The sequence below is a fragment of the Macrobrachium rosenbergii genome, chromosome 36, assembly GCF_040412425.1.
Source record: "Macrobrachium rosenbergii isolate ZJJX-2024 chromosome 36, ASM4041242v1, whole genome shotgun sequence".
NCBI lineage: Eukaryota > Metazoa > Arthropoda > Malacostraca > Decapoda > Palaemonidae > Macrobrachium > Macrobrachium rosenbergii.
Genome location: NC_089776.1, coordinates 12,561,969 through 12,580,417, shown reverse-complemented (window position 1 = coordinate 12,580,417; position 18,449 = coordinate 12,561,969). Strand labels below are relative to the sequence as shown.

Below are 18,449 nucleotides of genomic sequence, written 5' to 3'. Positions count from 1 at the left end.
GGAAGGTAATGTGGCGTATTTTCCGTTGAAAGGGGTTGATTAAGGATGGCTGTGTTTCTCGCTACTTTGAAGTGCGCTTAGAGTTTAAATAAGAAGGGGAAATATTAGTAGATTTATATTACAAAAGAGAAATGTTTGTAGATTTGACTACATTCGTCTAGTGTAGCTGATTTTTATTATTATTTGTTGTTTTTTAATTATGGTTATGTCCGTTCAGACACTGGTATATAGAGACAATACCATTTCACAGTTCTCTGTTAATTGATTGATATGTTAATTCCTTGAAATAAAGAATTGTCATTTTTAATACATATCACCCGAATTGTCATAAAAAGTAGTTTTTCAAAAGTACGAAAATCTCAGTTAATTATGTGTATGTATACATGTAGATATATACATATACATATATTAATATATTATATATATATATATATATATATATATATATATATATATATATATATATATATATATATATATATATATATATATATATATATAATAGAAGGATATCCGGTAATCAACCAACGTGTTATCAAGAGATCCTCCGTTTATTTGCCCTGACTGAAAAGGAGAAAATAGCTGATGCAAATCCTGAAAGCCTCTTCAGTAGACGGACGATCATCAAATGTCCGCTCCCTTTTCAATGTCAAATCTTGCATAGAGGAAACTCGAGTAAGCGTCGCTCTAATTAAACGAGAGAGAGAGAGAGAGAGAGAGAGAGAGAGAGAGAGAGAGAGAGAGAGAGAGAGAGAGAGAGAGATCTGATCACCAATATTCATTATCTTGCAACGTTAACCATTGCATTAAAGATAGTTTTTCAGTCATTTATTAAATCCGTATGTGTATCTCAATCGGTGAATCTTTTTAGATTTTTCTTAATGACAGATAAACTTGCAAGGAAGGAAAATCAGGGACATAAATGAAAAAAAGTACATCTTACAAGTGACGCACATTTAGGTACACGTGTGATTATATATGGTCAATGTTTTGAAAAAAAAAATGTTCTCTTCATGTATTTAAGCTCGGTTTTAAATCAGATGCTATCTGCAAATTCTAATAATATTCTCGTAATATCATATAGAACAATTTTCCTTGAAGTCTTTCATTGAACAATTTTTATGCTGATTTTCTTAATTTAGGTTATATATGATCAGTTCCTTTCATCACTTTCCAGTCCAGTTCTCCACCTCACTCTTCAAATGTTTTCACGACCTCAGTAAATTTGACGACTGAAATTGCAAATTTAATTTTTTTCTAATAATTTGCCCTCGATCATTCGTAAACGCCAGAACCCACGAGTAATATATTGATGCATAAATTCTCATTATTATTGTTATATTATCATTAATAATGAATTATTATTATCTGAGAAATGAAGACAATCATGCACATGCTGGCAGACCTAATCATCTGATAACCAACGTTCTTTATAAGGTTTTGTTCAGCGTCCCTTCTGCCGTCGTGCCAATTACGAACATAATGCTGACTGGCTCTGAATCCGTTTTGGCTAACGAGGCTTCGTCTGTGCCTTCAAACGCTATTTGCATTGACGCAGTTATTCACCGGTTATCGAAGGCATTGACTCAATAAGGTTTGCAATAACAGGCAAATCAGCTCGCGTTTCCTGTTAGGTGTTGGGTAAGATCTCTCTCTCTCTCTCTCAGGCAAAGGAATAATTAGGTGGTTGGATTCGTCCGTATTTGAGGCCCGTCATTATTGCGAATTGCCAATTTTGGTTGATTTGAACAAATGCAAATTTGAATGTGGTTTTTTGGAGGGGGGGAATTCCACCCTCCCGTTTCCATTTCAAACACTCAGGTTTCGATATCTTGACTCTGCTCTCGAAACTAGTTAAAGAGGAAGTGAAAAATTAATTAACATTTGGAATTTGACTTCCATTACCAGGGAGATAATTACAATGTAAAGGTTTTTCGGGGGGAAAAAGAAAAGATTTAATATTCAAAGTTAAATTAAGGAACTTGTCGAAATGTCAGTTTTTTTTTAAATTCTTTCAAGCGAATGCAATTACCAAACCCTCTTTTCCTTGCCAATCAATTTTCATCAAGAATGCCCCAGTCTAAATCAAACTAGCTCATCAGCCTCTCTCCCCACTATTTTCTCCTCATTGTTTAGAGATTTTTTATTTCTTTAAATATTAATTTATACTTCCAAGAAACTGTGAATATTTTCAAGCTTAGAAATCAGCCCTGTCTTCGTCACAGACAAACTGAGAAACTTAACATTGAATTGATGTTAACACTATATGCTTTTAATTCTTCTTCTCTTTTCCTGTAGGATCTTACACCAGTGATGCAATGCAGGATATTCACCGAGTGACGTCAGATCCTTTGGAGTGCCCTTACCAGAACTTCCCAGCGTGGGGTCAATGCCTGTCTACGCCTCAAGTTTGACCAGAAGTTCGTCAAAATGTAAGTACGAATTCAGACGAGCAAAATTCTCTTTTGAAATCCAGTCATACATTTGTTTTACTGATTCATAGTTTGCATTTAGAAATATAATATTTCCCCATCCCAATATAAGCTCAACCTGAAGCTAATTCCTAAGATCAAAACTAGTTCATTGGATTTATTTGAAGCCTGAAAAATAAGGCTGAATGAAAGTGAGTTTCACAAGTATGCAAATGAGACTCACAGTATTCATTTGAGGTTACGTTTCCACAATGACGAATTTCTTGTCGACCAGAGTCTTCATTAGACTTTTTTTAATTTTTTCGAATGCGATGCTTTCCACTAATCAATATCGGAAATACTGGATGTATTAAGTTGCAGGTTTTTTTTTTTTTTAACGTGAACGTCTAACGGTAGGTACGTTGGCCCGTTACGAGACCCGTTCCTGGAAATTCGACCTTTGCTCTTGATGAAACGCCTTACACCTCAGAACGACCGGGTACAAAGGAGGTAGATTTAAGATTCTCTCTCTCTCTCTCTCTCTCTCTCTCTCTCTCTCTCTCTCTCTCTCTCTCTCTCTCTCTCTCTCTCTCTCTCTCTTTTAATCGTACATTTTGTAATTTCTTAATTTTTCTTCGTTGTGGTTGCTAAATCTAGATATCGTTTAGTGAACTTGAATATGTTAATTTGCAGAGTTGTCCCTCTGTTAAAATGCATTGTTTTGTTGTCATGAAAATGAGTAAACTGATGTATATATAACAGAGAGAGAGAGAGAGAGAGAGAGAGAGAGAGAGAGAGAGAGAGAGAGAGAGAGAGAGAAGAGATAAGAGAGAGAATTCCCAGCAGAGATTTACGAGAGAGAGAGAATGGAGATAATTCACCAGAGAATTCCCCAGAAGAGAGAGAGAGAGAGAGAGAGAGAGAGAGAGAGAGAGAGAGAGAGAGAGAGAGATAATTCTCCAGAGAAGTCACTAGAGAATCCACCAGCAGAGAGAGAGAGAGAGATTTTATTCGGCAATATCGTCCCTCTTGACCCGTCCTAGTCAGCTCCCAAATAAGCTTTCCGTAGGCAGCGGAGAGTTAAATCTCTCCCGGTCGGTATTAGGATGCAAATGAGACCAGGCTTCATTGGATACAAATATCCCGAGGTTCGAACATGGATAGAGATTCCAGCGTTTCTCTACGTGCGCAGTTTATGTACACAAGTGTGAGCGCACAGATACACAGTCTTACATGTATCAGTGCGTATGTATATATATATATATACACATATATATATATATATATATATATATATATATATATATATATATATATATGTGTGTGTGTGTGTGTGTGTGTGTGTGTGTGTGTGTGTGTATGTATGTATGTTTGTGCACTATAGAAATCCAAACCTCTTGACAGCCCCCAGACAAAATTTGGCACGTAGCCCCTGTCAGACAAATCTAATGAAATTTTTGCTTTTACCAATTCCCTCAGGGTTTCCTTTAGGTGCTTTATGGGTTAATGGTAATTTTTCGCTTGAGTGCTCCGGGTTTTCTTCCAGGCGTTGTCAGACGTATAATTAACTTGCAACGATAAATCCCCAATAACATCAATTTTTTATCAGAATTTACGTGAATTTTCGTCATATTTTATGATAATTATCAATATAATTGTTAATTACCTCGATAAAATCAACACTGAAAGCCTATATCGATAATTTTATAAGTAGTGATCCGCTGTTTGTAGTAACTGAAGCTGAGAGCCACTTTCCCATCCGCTCATGCATAGTAGCTGCTGGCTAAACCCGAATTGCAAGATATACGGCGTTTGATTTTTTTTTTTCTGTTCGTTCAAATACGAATTTCCTTGTAAATTCGTTTGTTTTTTCCTCATATTTACCTTTGGAATTCGTTATAGCGACCGTTTCGTGACGTTTTGGTGACGTATTTCATTATAAAGTCGGTTTAAATGAGGTTTGGCACCAACACTTCCACCACCGCCATCAACTCCAACACCACCACCACCACACACACCAACACTTTCAACCTCGCGCAACCACCACCAAATTCTCTCTCTCTCTCTCTCTCTCTCTCTCTCTCTCTCTCTCTCTCTCTCTCTCTGAAGGCATCACTCAAACAATTTGGAGCGAAATCCATCTATGAGGTTTTTAACTATTGCAAGCAAATTCATTGCAATCTCTTTCGCGCTCTCTCTTTCTCTCTCATTTATAAATTCCCTTTGTGAATGGTGTTAAACATCAAGTCATACTAGAAAAAACTCAAGAGTATTTGCTACTGCAAGTCAGTCATTCTCTTCTCTCTCTCTCTCTCTCTCTCTCTCTCTCTCTCTCTCTCTCTCTCTCTCTCTCTCTCTCTCTCACACACACACAACATTTTAATCAGATAAGTGCCATGATTATATATATATATATATATATATATATATATATATATATATATATATATATATATATATATATCATGCTTATTTAAAGCAATGAATTCAAGACAGAATTATTAATCACAGGAAAAAAAGGCGTTTTCAATGATAGTACACATACTTTACACGACAAGACAATTCAAAGGAGATGCAGGAAAATTTTTCAGAGTCCTTCGGAGTTTTCCAGGGCAGCGCCGAGGTTGGTCATCTAGTGTGTGTGTGTGTGTATATATATATATATATATATATATATATATATATATATATATATATATATGTATATATATATATATATATATATATATATATATATATATATATATATATATATATATATATATATATATATATATATATATATATATATATATATATGCTGCATGTACATAACTAAACGATGACAGCCATCAGTGAAGAGAAAGTCTGCTTCAACGCGAAATGTTCTAGGGTACAGTCTTGTTTATTTCTTGTAGGATCTCCGTCCTATTTTAGTTGTAGAATTACAAAAGCTATTTTGTAGCTCCTTACTTCATATGTAGGTAGGCTGGGTCAGATTTTCTGAAATCATAAGAAGTAAACAATACGGGCTATAGAATAGTTTCATTCAGAGGTAGTTATAAGCTATCATTGCTGTTTCATCCCTATACAGCCACGGCTAGCGAATCTGAATGTTTCACTAACGTGGCGTGGCAGCCTACCGTTAAGAAATCGGCCGCTTTTCTAACCAACAGGTTGCCAGGGCAGGTTATTGAAATCTTCTGGACTCGTTTGTCGCCTCTGTACACTTATTCTTTATGAGCGCTCACCTTGAACATACGAGTGCTTATCCACTCCTCTCTGTATTACATGGATTGTTTACTTTAATGGGAAACGACCTTTGACCCTTCATTCTAGGGAAATGACCTTTGACCCTTCATTCTAGTAATGAAGACATTGAAACAGTCTGTTAATGAACGCTTGGGGAGGGATTTTGCATTACAGTAATATTAGTAATTATCTGATAGCGAAAAAGATAGAAATTAAAATTTCCATGATTCAGTGTCACGTAACTGTAATTTTATGTAATTGACATTTCACTTATATAAAAGATTTCTCCCTCTGTTATATAATCCGTTATTAAAAAAAGAGAATTTTATGTATACATCGTCAGCGTTAATAATTTAACTTTTTTAGTGCAGCATGTCATAGCTACACTTATATCAGAAGATTTCAAAACAGCATTTTATGTTTTCTTATGTCAGAAATGGGATTTCAAAACAGTATTTTATATTTCCATATGTCAGAAGTAGGATTTCAAAATAATATTCTTCATTCACTTCATCTCCAAGAATCGTGCCCAGAGGAGAAAAAACCTCTAGGGCTGGTGACAGCAGCTTTTCAAGCGAGTATTCCAGATATTATCTGAAATGATTCTCAAACTGAGTGGGAATATACCTTGCGTTTGACAGAGTCAACAAAATCTGAAAACTTTTAGAAATGAAAGTCGAAAGAATAATAAGCAAGGACTGGGTTGAACACGACTAGCGTATGAAAAGTCACAAAACCTTTACAAATGAACAAACATCATATCGACTTCGGTTCGTCGCATTGTCTTGCCAGAAGAAGCAAGAGAGAGAGAGAGAGAGAGAGAGAGAGAGAGAGAGAGAGAGAGAGAGAGAGAGAGAGAGAGAGAGCATATGGAAAGTCACACAACCGTGTAAAAATGAACAAACGTCATACCAACTTCAGTTCGTCCCAATGTCTTCCCAGAAGAAGTAAGAGAGAGAGAGAAGAGAGAGAGAGAGAGAGAGAGAGAGAGAGAGAGAGAGAGAGAAACTCATTTACTATATGATCCAGCGCTTAAAAACTTTACCGTGAGACGTGCAATATTTTTTTTGTACATCAAAACTTCGAGAAGCAATACAAAGAAGGAAAAATCTCGGACAGAAATGGAAACATTCTGCAGAGTTTGGAAGGACACTAAAAATATAAAGAGAAATGACGTTAAACTTGGTGAAATGGAGAAATCTTTGATGACTTTTAAAAGACACCTGATTTGGTCACAGAATGCAGAGACTCAAGACTTTGGAACGTTTGTGACTTTTCACTGAGACTTGGTTGTTGAATGGAAATTATTCTGGGCCTCCTGCGCAAATATATTTTCTTTACTGAGTTATAACATGAGTTATAAACGTAAGCTATGAACGGTTTTCCACATCTTGTGAGAACGAAGAAATATGTTCTTTAAAATAAAATCTCTAATTCTTCGGTCTCAGATCTTTTCACTACGAAAGTATTAAATGAAATTAATTATGATTCCATTTCAGCATTATTTGTATAAATAATTCACGGGAGGCATGTGGAGCAATTTAAGAAGTACAAGTGGAACACACTAAAGGTATAATTTAATCATTACGTATATGACTAAGTGGCATCTGAAGTAGGATGCTGTCTCACTGCATTCCCCATGAAAAACAAAAACACGAATTATACCCAGAAAAAAGGCAATGCTTTCTTCATATTTACAGAAAAGAGGCGTGTCCAGTTCGCTACTAAGAGAGTAAGGAAAAAGAAATTGAGAATATAGTCATTATTCTTTCGTCAAAAACTTTCCATGAAGGCATGGATCCGTTGTATATATTTGTTATTTGTTGTACAATGCTACCACAAATGGTATATTGCCATGCCATATATATAAAAAAAAAATCTTGATTTTATCCGGCCTTGATGATTGATTACCCAGAACAACGGACGGAATGATTAGGCTTAAAGCGTTGGATCTCATCTCTCTAATCCTGGGAAGCTGATAATTCCTCTGATTTATGCTTGGCCACCGATCTTCTCCGTTTCCTTATCATCATCGTTTCAGCTTCGCGTTCGTTTATAACTTTGTGTTTTCTTTAAATCTCTGTTGGTATAAGCCCCTGGAAAATTCATTATAATTCTCTGTAAGCAAAAACCACTGTAATATTTAATTAACTGTAAAAGTTGCTCCGTTTTAAATAGCCTAACTATAGTGACTCAACACGGTGGGGTGCGTCCGCAATACAATAAACCATGTCATAAACATATGTCGGCAACACATCGCTTACATGTCGCAGACATGTTGATAACAAGTCAACGACACTAATGGAGAACGAATCTTCGACCAACACTGAATAATCATATGAAACAATTGTTAGGATTGCCAATAAGTCGTTGAATTGTATCTAATATGTTTGTGGTATGTGTGCGATAAGTTAACCAACGTAATTCAGTTATATGTTTTCCTGCAGTGTGGGCGCACCCTTCCACTTAGAGAGAGAGAGAGAGAGAGAGAGAGAGAGAGAGAGAGAGAGAGAGAGAACCTTTTTGTAATCAACTGCCTGAGGTAAGTGTCACACTCGACACAAGGGAATCAAATTAAATCCCATTCTCGCAATAAAAAAAAGACATTAAATCGCTTGAGTTGGGATCACGTTAATCCTTTTTGTATACAGCAAATTAACAAGAGATCAAACGGCCTGCTTATCGAATTACCCTTGTAGAATATTCTCCTTACCAGCGTATCATGTAGACTTGGAAAAAAAATGTGATAACATTGTTATAATGTCCCATGACTTGCAATTAAAAATAGATATCAAATATTACTAATAATTCAGCGAGAATAGTAAGTAAATATGATACATCACGATTTATTTTCCTGAGGATTAACGCTGAGACTGTCACTATAAATAACTTTCCACTTGAAGTTCGAATCTATTTACGGACTCTGACGTCAGAGAGAAATTCCTCCTGGCGTTGTTAATTTATATTTATGGAAAGCTGAACAAATACTCAGATGGCTAACATTTTGCAGAAGGTTTAATCAACGTTTACCTAACTCCTCTGCTTTGATATTTATAAAATCTAGTCGCTTGCAACATCATATCCTCTTCCCTGTTGACTACAGTCTTTCATGAAATCTCTGACTTTTGTCAGTTAATTTGATAGAAATGTCGATGAACTTGACATGCAAATTTTTCTAGGGTTACCTGATGAACAATCATTATTGACATAAATCTCGAATGTCCGATAATCAAAAGCGTATCACTTCTCACGAATATTTTTTGGTGAATCTGGGAAGCCCGTTGTCCGGAAATGAAACAGGGAAGGGAAGTTCTGAGAGGAAATTAAATACTGAATAATGAAGGTGTCCGCGTGGGAACACAAAGATTGTTGTGTCTCTCTCTCTCTCTCTCTCTCTCTCTCTCTCTCTCTCTCTCTCTCTCTCTCTCTCTCTCAGGAAAATACGAGGAAATTTGTGCGACTTTACTTTGCTCAGACACACACACATCACAGTACCTCTGTGTCTGAGTGTGTCTTTTGTGTGTGGCGCTGTTATCAGGATATCTTAAGAACGGGTGAACAGTTCTTGGTGACTGTTGAGTTACCGCCAAAGATGATAACTCATGAGAGAAATGAGGTCCAGAGTTAACGATTTGTCGACACGGAAACTATGTCGTTCGTAATTGAAGATTTGGATTTTTGGCCTTTTAAATACTTCATGAAAATATTATATATATGTATACAAGTATATACTCTATATATATTTTCTCGCTTTTTCAGAAAGCGTTTTAGTAGTGCCTTTCCGTTAACCTCCCAGGAACTCTCTCTCTCTCTCTCTCTCTCTCTCTCTCTCTCTCTCTCTCTCTCTCTCTCTCTCTCTCTGAATGCATGTGCAGATAAGGTCCAGTCAACGCTTTCCGGGAAAAGTAACGTCAGTTTGAAGATACTGGAAAGAGAGATAAAAAAAGAATAAAACTGCTGTAGGCTTGCTCTTTTGACGAGTGAACAAAAGGACCGCCTCCGGAATGCTGAAGAAGCAAAATGATGATAAAGTCGAGCGGGTATTTCTCCTTTTTAGAAGTCTGCAGTTTCCAAAGTTAAAATGAAGAGTTCGCGCCGAAACGTCCCAGAGATATGTATGTAAAATACCACGCACAGAGTGTTTCTCTTGTCTTCGCCGTCTACCAGCTTTGTGCTAATAATATCTCTCTCTCTCTCTCTCTCTCTCTCTCTCTCTCTCTCTCTCTCTCTCTCTCTCATTAGATGAAACTGTACCTGTAAAGAGGAAATTTTGTAGCGAGATGTAATCTTTTCAGAAAACTTTGTTCCAAAATATTTTTCGTTGTTGTTTTTTGCTTCTAGAGAAAGGTGCGATTAGCCTCAGTTTTTATGCTAATTTTATGCTAATCTTCTAGAGACCCATATATACGCTAATCTTGGTTGTATATATGGTCCTATATATGGTTATTTACATATTCCCGGCAAATACACAACGTTTAAATAGCATAATAGAACCTAAATGATATATTTAATTTTCCCACTGTTATTGTTACGTATCCATTTGTATCTGTGGTCTTCACAAAAACACGGGAATGTAGGACTCAGAGAGAGAGAGAGAGAGAGAGAGAGAGAGAGAGAGAGAGAGATCAGAGAGAGAGAGAATCATTTTCGGGCGGGGCCTCGATGTTGACAGAGGGCGCGTGGTGGCAGCCAGACAATATTTCAACGATATTCTCAGATAAGAACCCCAACAGATGGTACAGTTTGGCTTTACGATTTATGGAAGTGAAGCCTGTTTCTTGAGGCGCTCGTTTGTTACTTCGTCTGTTACACCATACGACGATATTGTTATGATAAAAATACATATTTGTGCACAGTAGCGTAGTTATAAACAGATACACATTTTACACACACACACATCCACCCACCCACGCTCAGAAACACATACAGATAAGAATTTTTGCTAATGATACACGGGTGGTTTTTTTGGTATAAGTTATTCTCAGGGTATAGTGAATTCGATATTACACGAAATATGTTCCTTAATAATTGTATGTACACATACTCTGACACACACACACACACACACACACACACACACACACACACACACACATATATATATATATATATATATATATATATATATATATATATATATATATATATATATATATATATACATGTATGTTTATGTGTGCATGTGTATATGTAGATATGTACGTATGTACTTTAGTTTAAACATACATAAAGACAAAACCAGCAGGTATTCATTGTATGAGCTCCTGTTATTTTAGGATTAATAACTCATACACCTGAATACAGATTGATAGAAATTAATAAGTGATTTCCTGATTTTCATTTACATATTCATACTTTTTCATACATGCGCATGTATACATTCACTCTTGTAAGATTATAAAACAAGCAGAAAATGACAGTCGCCACCTCCATGAAAATATTCCATCCCATAACACTGATTGAGTGAAAAATATCAAAGGATTCTGACAGATAGTTTCCGTGATTGAACTGCGTAAAAGTATTTTATTTTCAGTGTTGCTGAGAGTTTTCGTTCTAAACAATACCGCTTGTTTTTTTTTTGAAAGCTCAAATATAAGCTTTGGAACTGTATTGCGAAATGAAAAAGATGAGATTAAATATTTTGTTTTTTTGTTTTTTATATTTTGCTTTAAAAAACTGCCCCGTCGAAAATGGTTCGATTGTTTATTGTTAATGCATATAACTTGTACAAACAATTACAAGCCTGCACTCTCTCTCAAACAATCTCTCTCTCTCTCTCTCTCTCTCTCTCTCTCTCTCTCTCTCTCTCTCTCTCTCTCTCTCTCTCATTAGATGAAACTGTACCTCTCGAGATGTAATCTTTTCAGAAAACTTTGTTCCAAAATATTTTTCGTTGTTGTTTTTGCTTCTAGAGAAAGGTGCGATTAGCCCCAGTTTTTTTATGCTAATTTTATGCTAATCTATATATACGCTAATCTTGGTTGTATATATGGTCCTATATATGGTTATTTACATATTTCGGCAAATACACAACGTTTAAATAGCATAATAGAACCTAAATGATATATTTAATTTTCCCACTGTTATTGTTACGTATCCATTTGTGTCTGAGGTCTTCACAAAAACACGGGAATGTATCAGTCGAAGAGGGCTCAGAGAGAGAGAGAGAGAGAGAGAGAGAGAGAGAGAGAGAGAGAGAGAGAGAGAGAGAGAGAGAATCATTTTCGGGCGTAAGGGGCCTCGATGTTGACAGAGGGCGCGTGGTGGCAGCCAGACAATATTTCAACGATATTCTCAGATAAGAACCCCAACAGATGGTACAGTTTGGCTTTACGATTTATGGAAGTGAAGCCTGTTTCTTGAGGCGCTCGTTTGTTACTTCGTCTGTTACACCATACGACGATATTGTTATGATAAAAATACATATTTGTGCACAGTAGCGTAGTTATAAACAGATACACATTTTACACACACACACACATCCACCCACCCACGCTCAGAAACACATACACATAAGAATTTTTGCTAATGATACACGGGTGGTTTTTTGGTATAAGTTATTCTCAGGGTATAGTGAATTCGATATTACACGAAATATGTTCCTTAATAATTGTATGTACACATACTCTGACACACACACACACATATATATATATATATATATATATATATATATATATATATATATACATATTTATGTATGTTTATGTGTGCATGTGTATATGTAGATATGTAACGTATGTACTTTAGTTTAAACATACATTCCAGCAGGTATTCATTGTATGAGCTCCTGTTATTTTAGGATTAATAACTCATACACCTGAATACAGATTGATAGAAATTAATAAGTGATTTCCTGATTTTCATTTACATATTCATACTTTTTCGTACATGTGCATGTATACATTCACTCTTGTAAGATTATAAAACAAGCAGAAAATGACAGTCGCCACCTCCATGAAAATATTCCATCCCATAACACTGATTGAGTGAAAAATATCAAAGGATTCTGGCAGATAGTTTCCGTGATTGAACTGCGTAAAAGTATTTTATTTCCAGTGTTGCTGAGAGTTTTCGTTCTAAACAATACCGCTTGTTTTTTTTTTTTGAAAGCTCAAATATAAGCTTTGGAACTGTATTGCGAAATGAAAAAGATGAGATTAAATATTTTGTTTTTTTGTTTTTATATTTTGCTTTTTATCGAAAATGGTTCGATTGTTTATTGTTAATACATATAACTTGTCAAACAATTACAAGCCTGCACTCTCTCTCTCTCTCTCTCTCTCTCTCTCTCTCTCTCTCTTTTAATCTCTCATTCATTAGATGAAACTGTACCTGTAAAGAGGAAATTTTTAGCGAGATGTAATCTTTTCAGAAAACTTTGTTCCAAAATATTTTTCGTTGTTGTTTTTGCTTCTAGAGAAAATGCGATTAGCCTCAGTTTTTATGTAATTTTATGCTAATCTTCTTTTACGCTAATCTTGGTTGTATATATGGTCCTATATAAGTTATTTACATATTCCCGGCAAATATACAACGTATAAATAGCATAATAGAACCTAAATGATATATTTAATTTTCCAAGATAGTACTGTTATTGTTACGTATCCATTTGTATCTGTGGTCTTCACAAAAACAGGGAATGTATCAGTCGAAGAGAGAGAGAGAGAGAGAGAGAGAGAGAGAGAGAGAGAGAGAGAGAGAGAGAATCATTTTGGGGCGTAAGGGGCCTCGATGTTGACAGAGGGCGCGTGGTACAGACAATATTTCAACGATATTCTCAAAGCCCCAACAGATGGTACAGTTTGGCCCGATTTTGGAAGTGAAGCCTGTTTCTTAAATCGTTTGTTACAGTCTGTCGTGGTACGACGATATTGTTATGATAAAAATACATATTTTAAGTAGCGTTGTTATAAACAGATACATTTTAAAATACACATATCCAGAACCCACGCTCAAACACATACAGATAAGAATTTTTGCTAATGATCACGGGTGTTTTTTTTGGTATAAGTTATTCTCAGGGTAAGATGATATTACACGAAATATGTTCTTAATAATTGTATGTACATACTTGCTACACACATATATATATATATATATATATATATATATTTATATATATATATATATATATATATATACATATTTATGTATGTTTATTTATTAATTTGTAGATATGTTATGTTTTAGTTTAAACATACATATGACAAAACCAGCAGGGTTTGTGAGCTTCTGTTATTTTAGGATTAATAACTCATACACCTGAATACAGATTGATAGAAATTAATAAGTGATTTCTGATTTTCATTTACATATTCATACTTTTTCGTACATGTGCATGTATACATTCAATAAGATTATAAAACAAAGAAAATGAATAACCTCCATGAAAATATTCCATCCCATAACACTGATTGAGTGAAAAATATCAAAGGATTCTGGCAGATAGTTTCGTGATTGAACTGCGTAAAAGTATTTTATTTTCAGTGTTGCTGAGAGTTTTCGTTCTAAACAATACCGCTTGTTTTTTTTTTTTTGAAAGCTCAAATATAAGCTTTGAACTGTTGCGAAATGAAAAAGATGAGATTAAATATTTTGTTTTTTTGTTTTTTATATTTTGCTTTAAAAAACTGCGTCGAAAATGGTTCGATTGTTTATTGTTAATACATATAACTTGTACAAACAATTACAAGCCCTCTCTCTCTCTCTCTCTTACTCTCTCTCTCTCGTTTATCTCTCTCTTCTCTCTCTCATCTCTCTCTCTCTCAACACACAGACACTTATATTTATATATAGGTATATAGATAGCTTATATTTACATTCACATACACACACACACGTATATATATATGTATGTATGTCTGTACATATTTTGTAATATATATACATATGTATATTTGTGTATGTATATATATATATATATATATATATATATATATAATACACACACACACACACACACCAAACGGGTTGTTTAACTTCTACCACGATTCACTACTGAAAACAGACTCTATGCAACCGCAGGGTACCTTTAAACCCCTCTCATAGATCATAAGGTAGCAAAATGAATTTCCACCTTAGACGTACTTGAGTCTCGGGGGATTAAAACGGCAGCCAAAGGCTTCAGGTAACGACAGCATTGTAAATTAGGATAACTAGAGTACTGGAAACCAGCTGGAATTGCCACAAGTGTTATCTGTTTTCAGAGAATGTTTAATATATGGACGGAAATAGGAGTTAACTTCATATGGTCTTTGTTATTTGTTATTTTTATCAGGGGTCGATGAGAGCGCGTCTACGAAATATATATGTTTTTAATCATCATTCATTTGAACAAAAAAATACATTTACACGAATTCATTCAATTTAAAATGAAAACGCGCTCGCACAGGTACTGCTATTCTTTTAATATCTTGTTCGAGCGAAAGTGCTTCCTTAAAATTTATGCTACTCGTACACGTGTAAGATGGCAAGATAGTACTTTGTTCTCATTGTCACGTCAGAAGGTGACAGAGAGAGAGAGAGAGAGAGAGAGAGAGAGAGAGAGAGAGAGAGAGAGAAGAGAGTTTTGAACGAGAGAGAGAGAGAGAGAGAGAGAGTTCACAACGCCAATGGGAGGACGTGGCAGCGATCCCTACTGGTGAGTCAAATTCTTCCCATTTTTGAGAACATCTTATAAATATTATGTCAGAAGGTCGTGGTAAGAGAAATTGAAAAAAAAAAAATAACGTTCAACTTAATGAAAGGAAGGATAGATGTTAAAATACTGAATATTAAGAACTACGGCTATACGATGACTTGTTAGATAGCATTATTGGAACTTATAAAGTTCCAGGGAAGATGCAACGGATTACTACCCTAAAAGAATTCTCTTTGTATTTTAATAATAATTTACTTACATTTTTATCTGTTTATTTATTAATTTGTTAAGTTATTTTTTCTTTCATAATCATATGAAGAGGGGTTTGTCTTCTGCAAATAATAATAATAATAATATAATAATAATAATAATAATAATAATAATAATAATAATAATAATAATAATAATAATAATAATAATAATAATAATAATAATAACTGAGCTTCAGTGACGGATCTCTTCTTTCTGTATTTCTGTAACTTCTTTCAAATGAGCACCTCGTGCGGTGCACTGTAGGCATTACTTAAGGTTCTTTGCAGCGTCCTTTCGGTCCCTAGCTGCAACCTCTTTCATTACTTTTACTGTACCTTCGTTTATAATCTCTTTCTTCCATCTTACTTTCCACCCTCTCCTAACAATTGATTCATAGTGCAACTGCGAGGTTTTCCTTCTGTTACACCTTCTAAGCCCTTTTACTCTCAATTTCCTTTTCTGCGCTGAATGACCTCATACGTCCCAGCGCTTGGCCTATGGCCGAAATTCTGTATGCTACCATATTATTTGGAGGCTTGAATTTGAAGTTAATGGCTTTGGAAACTTGAATTTGAAGTTAATGGCTCCTGTGGGCTTGTTCCATATAAATAAGGGTTTACCTTCTGGATAATAGTAAAGAGAATAATAATTTGATAGCCAAACCCAGAATGTCTTTATGGACTTACGATCACTACGTCTTTCCCCTAGTGGCGACGTGAAACTTTGATCGATGCTGACATTCATAACAAACTTCCATCATTAGTGCCAGATGGTGCTCCGATTGACATTGCTACCATAAACCTCTTCCTTCTCTCTCTCTCTCTCTCTCTCTCTCTCTCTCTCTCTCTCTCTCTCTCTCTCTCTCTCTCTCTCTCAAAACTGAATTATACCATTGGCTACCTGAAAATCTTTTTCATATTCCGATAAAGAGGGGTCCGAATTCGGCTCTAATATCTCGGACACAGAAATATCAGAGAAATTACCAAGATTTCTTTTTAGGAAAAGACTTCCGAATATGTGGAATATTTTATACATAAGCCGATTTATATTTTTTTTCTTGCTATTTGGACAAATAAATACGACAGCTCCCGTTGGTGATTTAACCAATTTTCACGTCTTTAGAATAGTCTAAAGGGTATTTACATATTTGTGATACAAGCATTTGAAGTATTTACGTTTTAATTTGATTTTGGTCGATCATTTTGTCTGTTGAAAGATGTGAGATGTGAAAGTTTTTAAAGGATGTAAGATTGAAAAGGATTTGCCACCATAAATCACGTGTATCTTTTCGAAGTTCCATTCGTTTAAATTCAATAATATTCCGACGCGTCAATCGCCAGTGACGTGTAATACACACCCGCTCGGAATTTCTTGAAGAGACGGAACAAGTCAGCCGTGAACAGCCAGCCGCGTCTCATAAAGAAAACGAGAATCAGCTGGTAGCCCAAATTTCTGGCAACAGAAAACGGGAGAATTCACGGACTGGGAAAACTTCACATTTTACTTCGTGGAAAGAAGAAATGAGATTATGCAAAATGCGCCGTTTTATACGCTTTATACATTTCATATATTTTAGACTTCATATTCCCAACAGAAAATTGTGAAGGTTTCATAATGTCATGAGGGGGGGAAAAGAGGTTTCATAATTTCGTGAAAAGGAAAGTGAAATGATATTTTCGAAAACTTTAAAAAAGTTGTCTTTCAACTTTGTGACAATATTCTCCGGTTTATTTTATGTTGACCGTCCGAAGGAATAAGAGAAAATTAAAGCAAATCTTTCTGAGGAATAAATATACAATCTCACATTTGCAGATTTATAAACTTGCCGATTTCTTTATTTAATTTACTTCACGCTGCTTGTGTAACGGTGTTATATTGTATTGTGATGAATAGTTTTATAATGTATGTAAAGGATATATGTACTTAAAACTCTAACAAAACACAGTGGAATAAGAAACAGGGGCTGGAGAGCAACCCTAAAAGATAAAGGAATGACGTCGGAAAACAAATACAGTAGAACTAAATAGAAAGACAACCAAAATTCAGGAGACTGACATGTTTAAATTCGGTCCAGAATATAATATTATAACATGCAAAGTGAAACAAGTGCATTGAATTTAAGCTCATCTTCAGAACAATTTCCACCCCTAAAAGGACAGTCATGCCGTCATGAAAATGATTTTCTATTATCATCTAAGTCACATACTTGATAAACTCTTGCTTTTTAAAACCTTCACCCATTTCATCTCTCGCTAATTAATTCAGTCGGAACTCAGTAACCTTTTTCTTCGTTGTAAGAACAGTAGCAGGACTCTTTAGTTCATAGACTGGACAGTGGGTGTGGGTGAAAGTGGCTTTTCATAGCAACATTCACTTCAGGGTGCTCCGTAGTGGAGTAGTGCCGTCAGTGCACCTCATGCAGTGCACTGTAGACATTACTTAAGGTTCTTTGTAGTGTCCCTTCGATCCCTAGCTGCAACCCCTTTTATTCCTTTTACTGTACCTAGGTTCATATTCGCTTTCTTCCTATTTTACTTTCCACCTGCTCCTAACAATTGTTCAATAGTGCAACTGCGAGGCTTTCCTCCTGTTACACCTTTCAAACCTTCTTACTGTCAGTTTCCCTTTCAGCGCGGAATGACCTCATAGGTCCCAGGGCTTGGTCTTTGGCCTAAATTCTGTATTCTATTCTACTCTATTCACTTCAGGGCTTGACGCCCCCTCCCTGCACGAGTTAGGGTAGAAGAGACTCTTTAGCCTTAGTAGGCAACCCTTCTAAGAGAAAGTTACTCTGAATACAAACCTTATTCTCCAACCTTGGACTGTGCCATAGCCGTTGTACCGTGATCTCCCATGGTCTTGGGTTTGAGTTCCCTTGCTTGAGGGTAAAATCAGGTATTTTTAATCCTTTT

General features: G+C 35.5%; 1 long non-coding RNA gene across 5 annotated transcripts in view; it reads left to right on the top strand.

The window, feature by feature from the left end:
* The window catches only part of LOC136856627 (uncharacterized), a 133,899-nt gene that overhangs the window by 85,493 nt on the left and 29,957 nt on the right, over positions 1 to 18,449 (top strand). For all 5 annotated transcript variants that reach the window (XR_010858432.1, XR_010858433.1, XR_010858430.1 and 2 more), the window contains one exon: positions 2,299 to 2,432. This is a non-coding gene — a long non-coding RNA (uncharacterized lncRNA). The remainder of the gene's footprint in view (positions 1 to 2,298; positions 2,433 to 18,449) is intronic.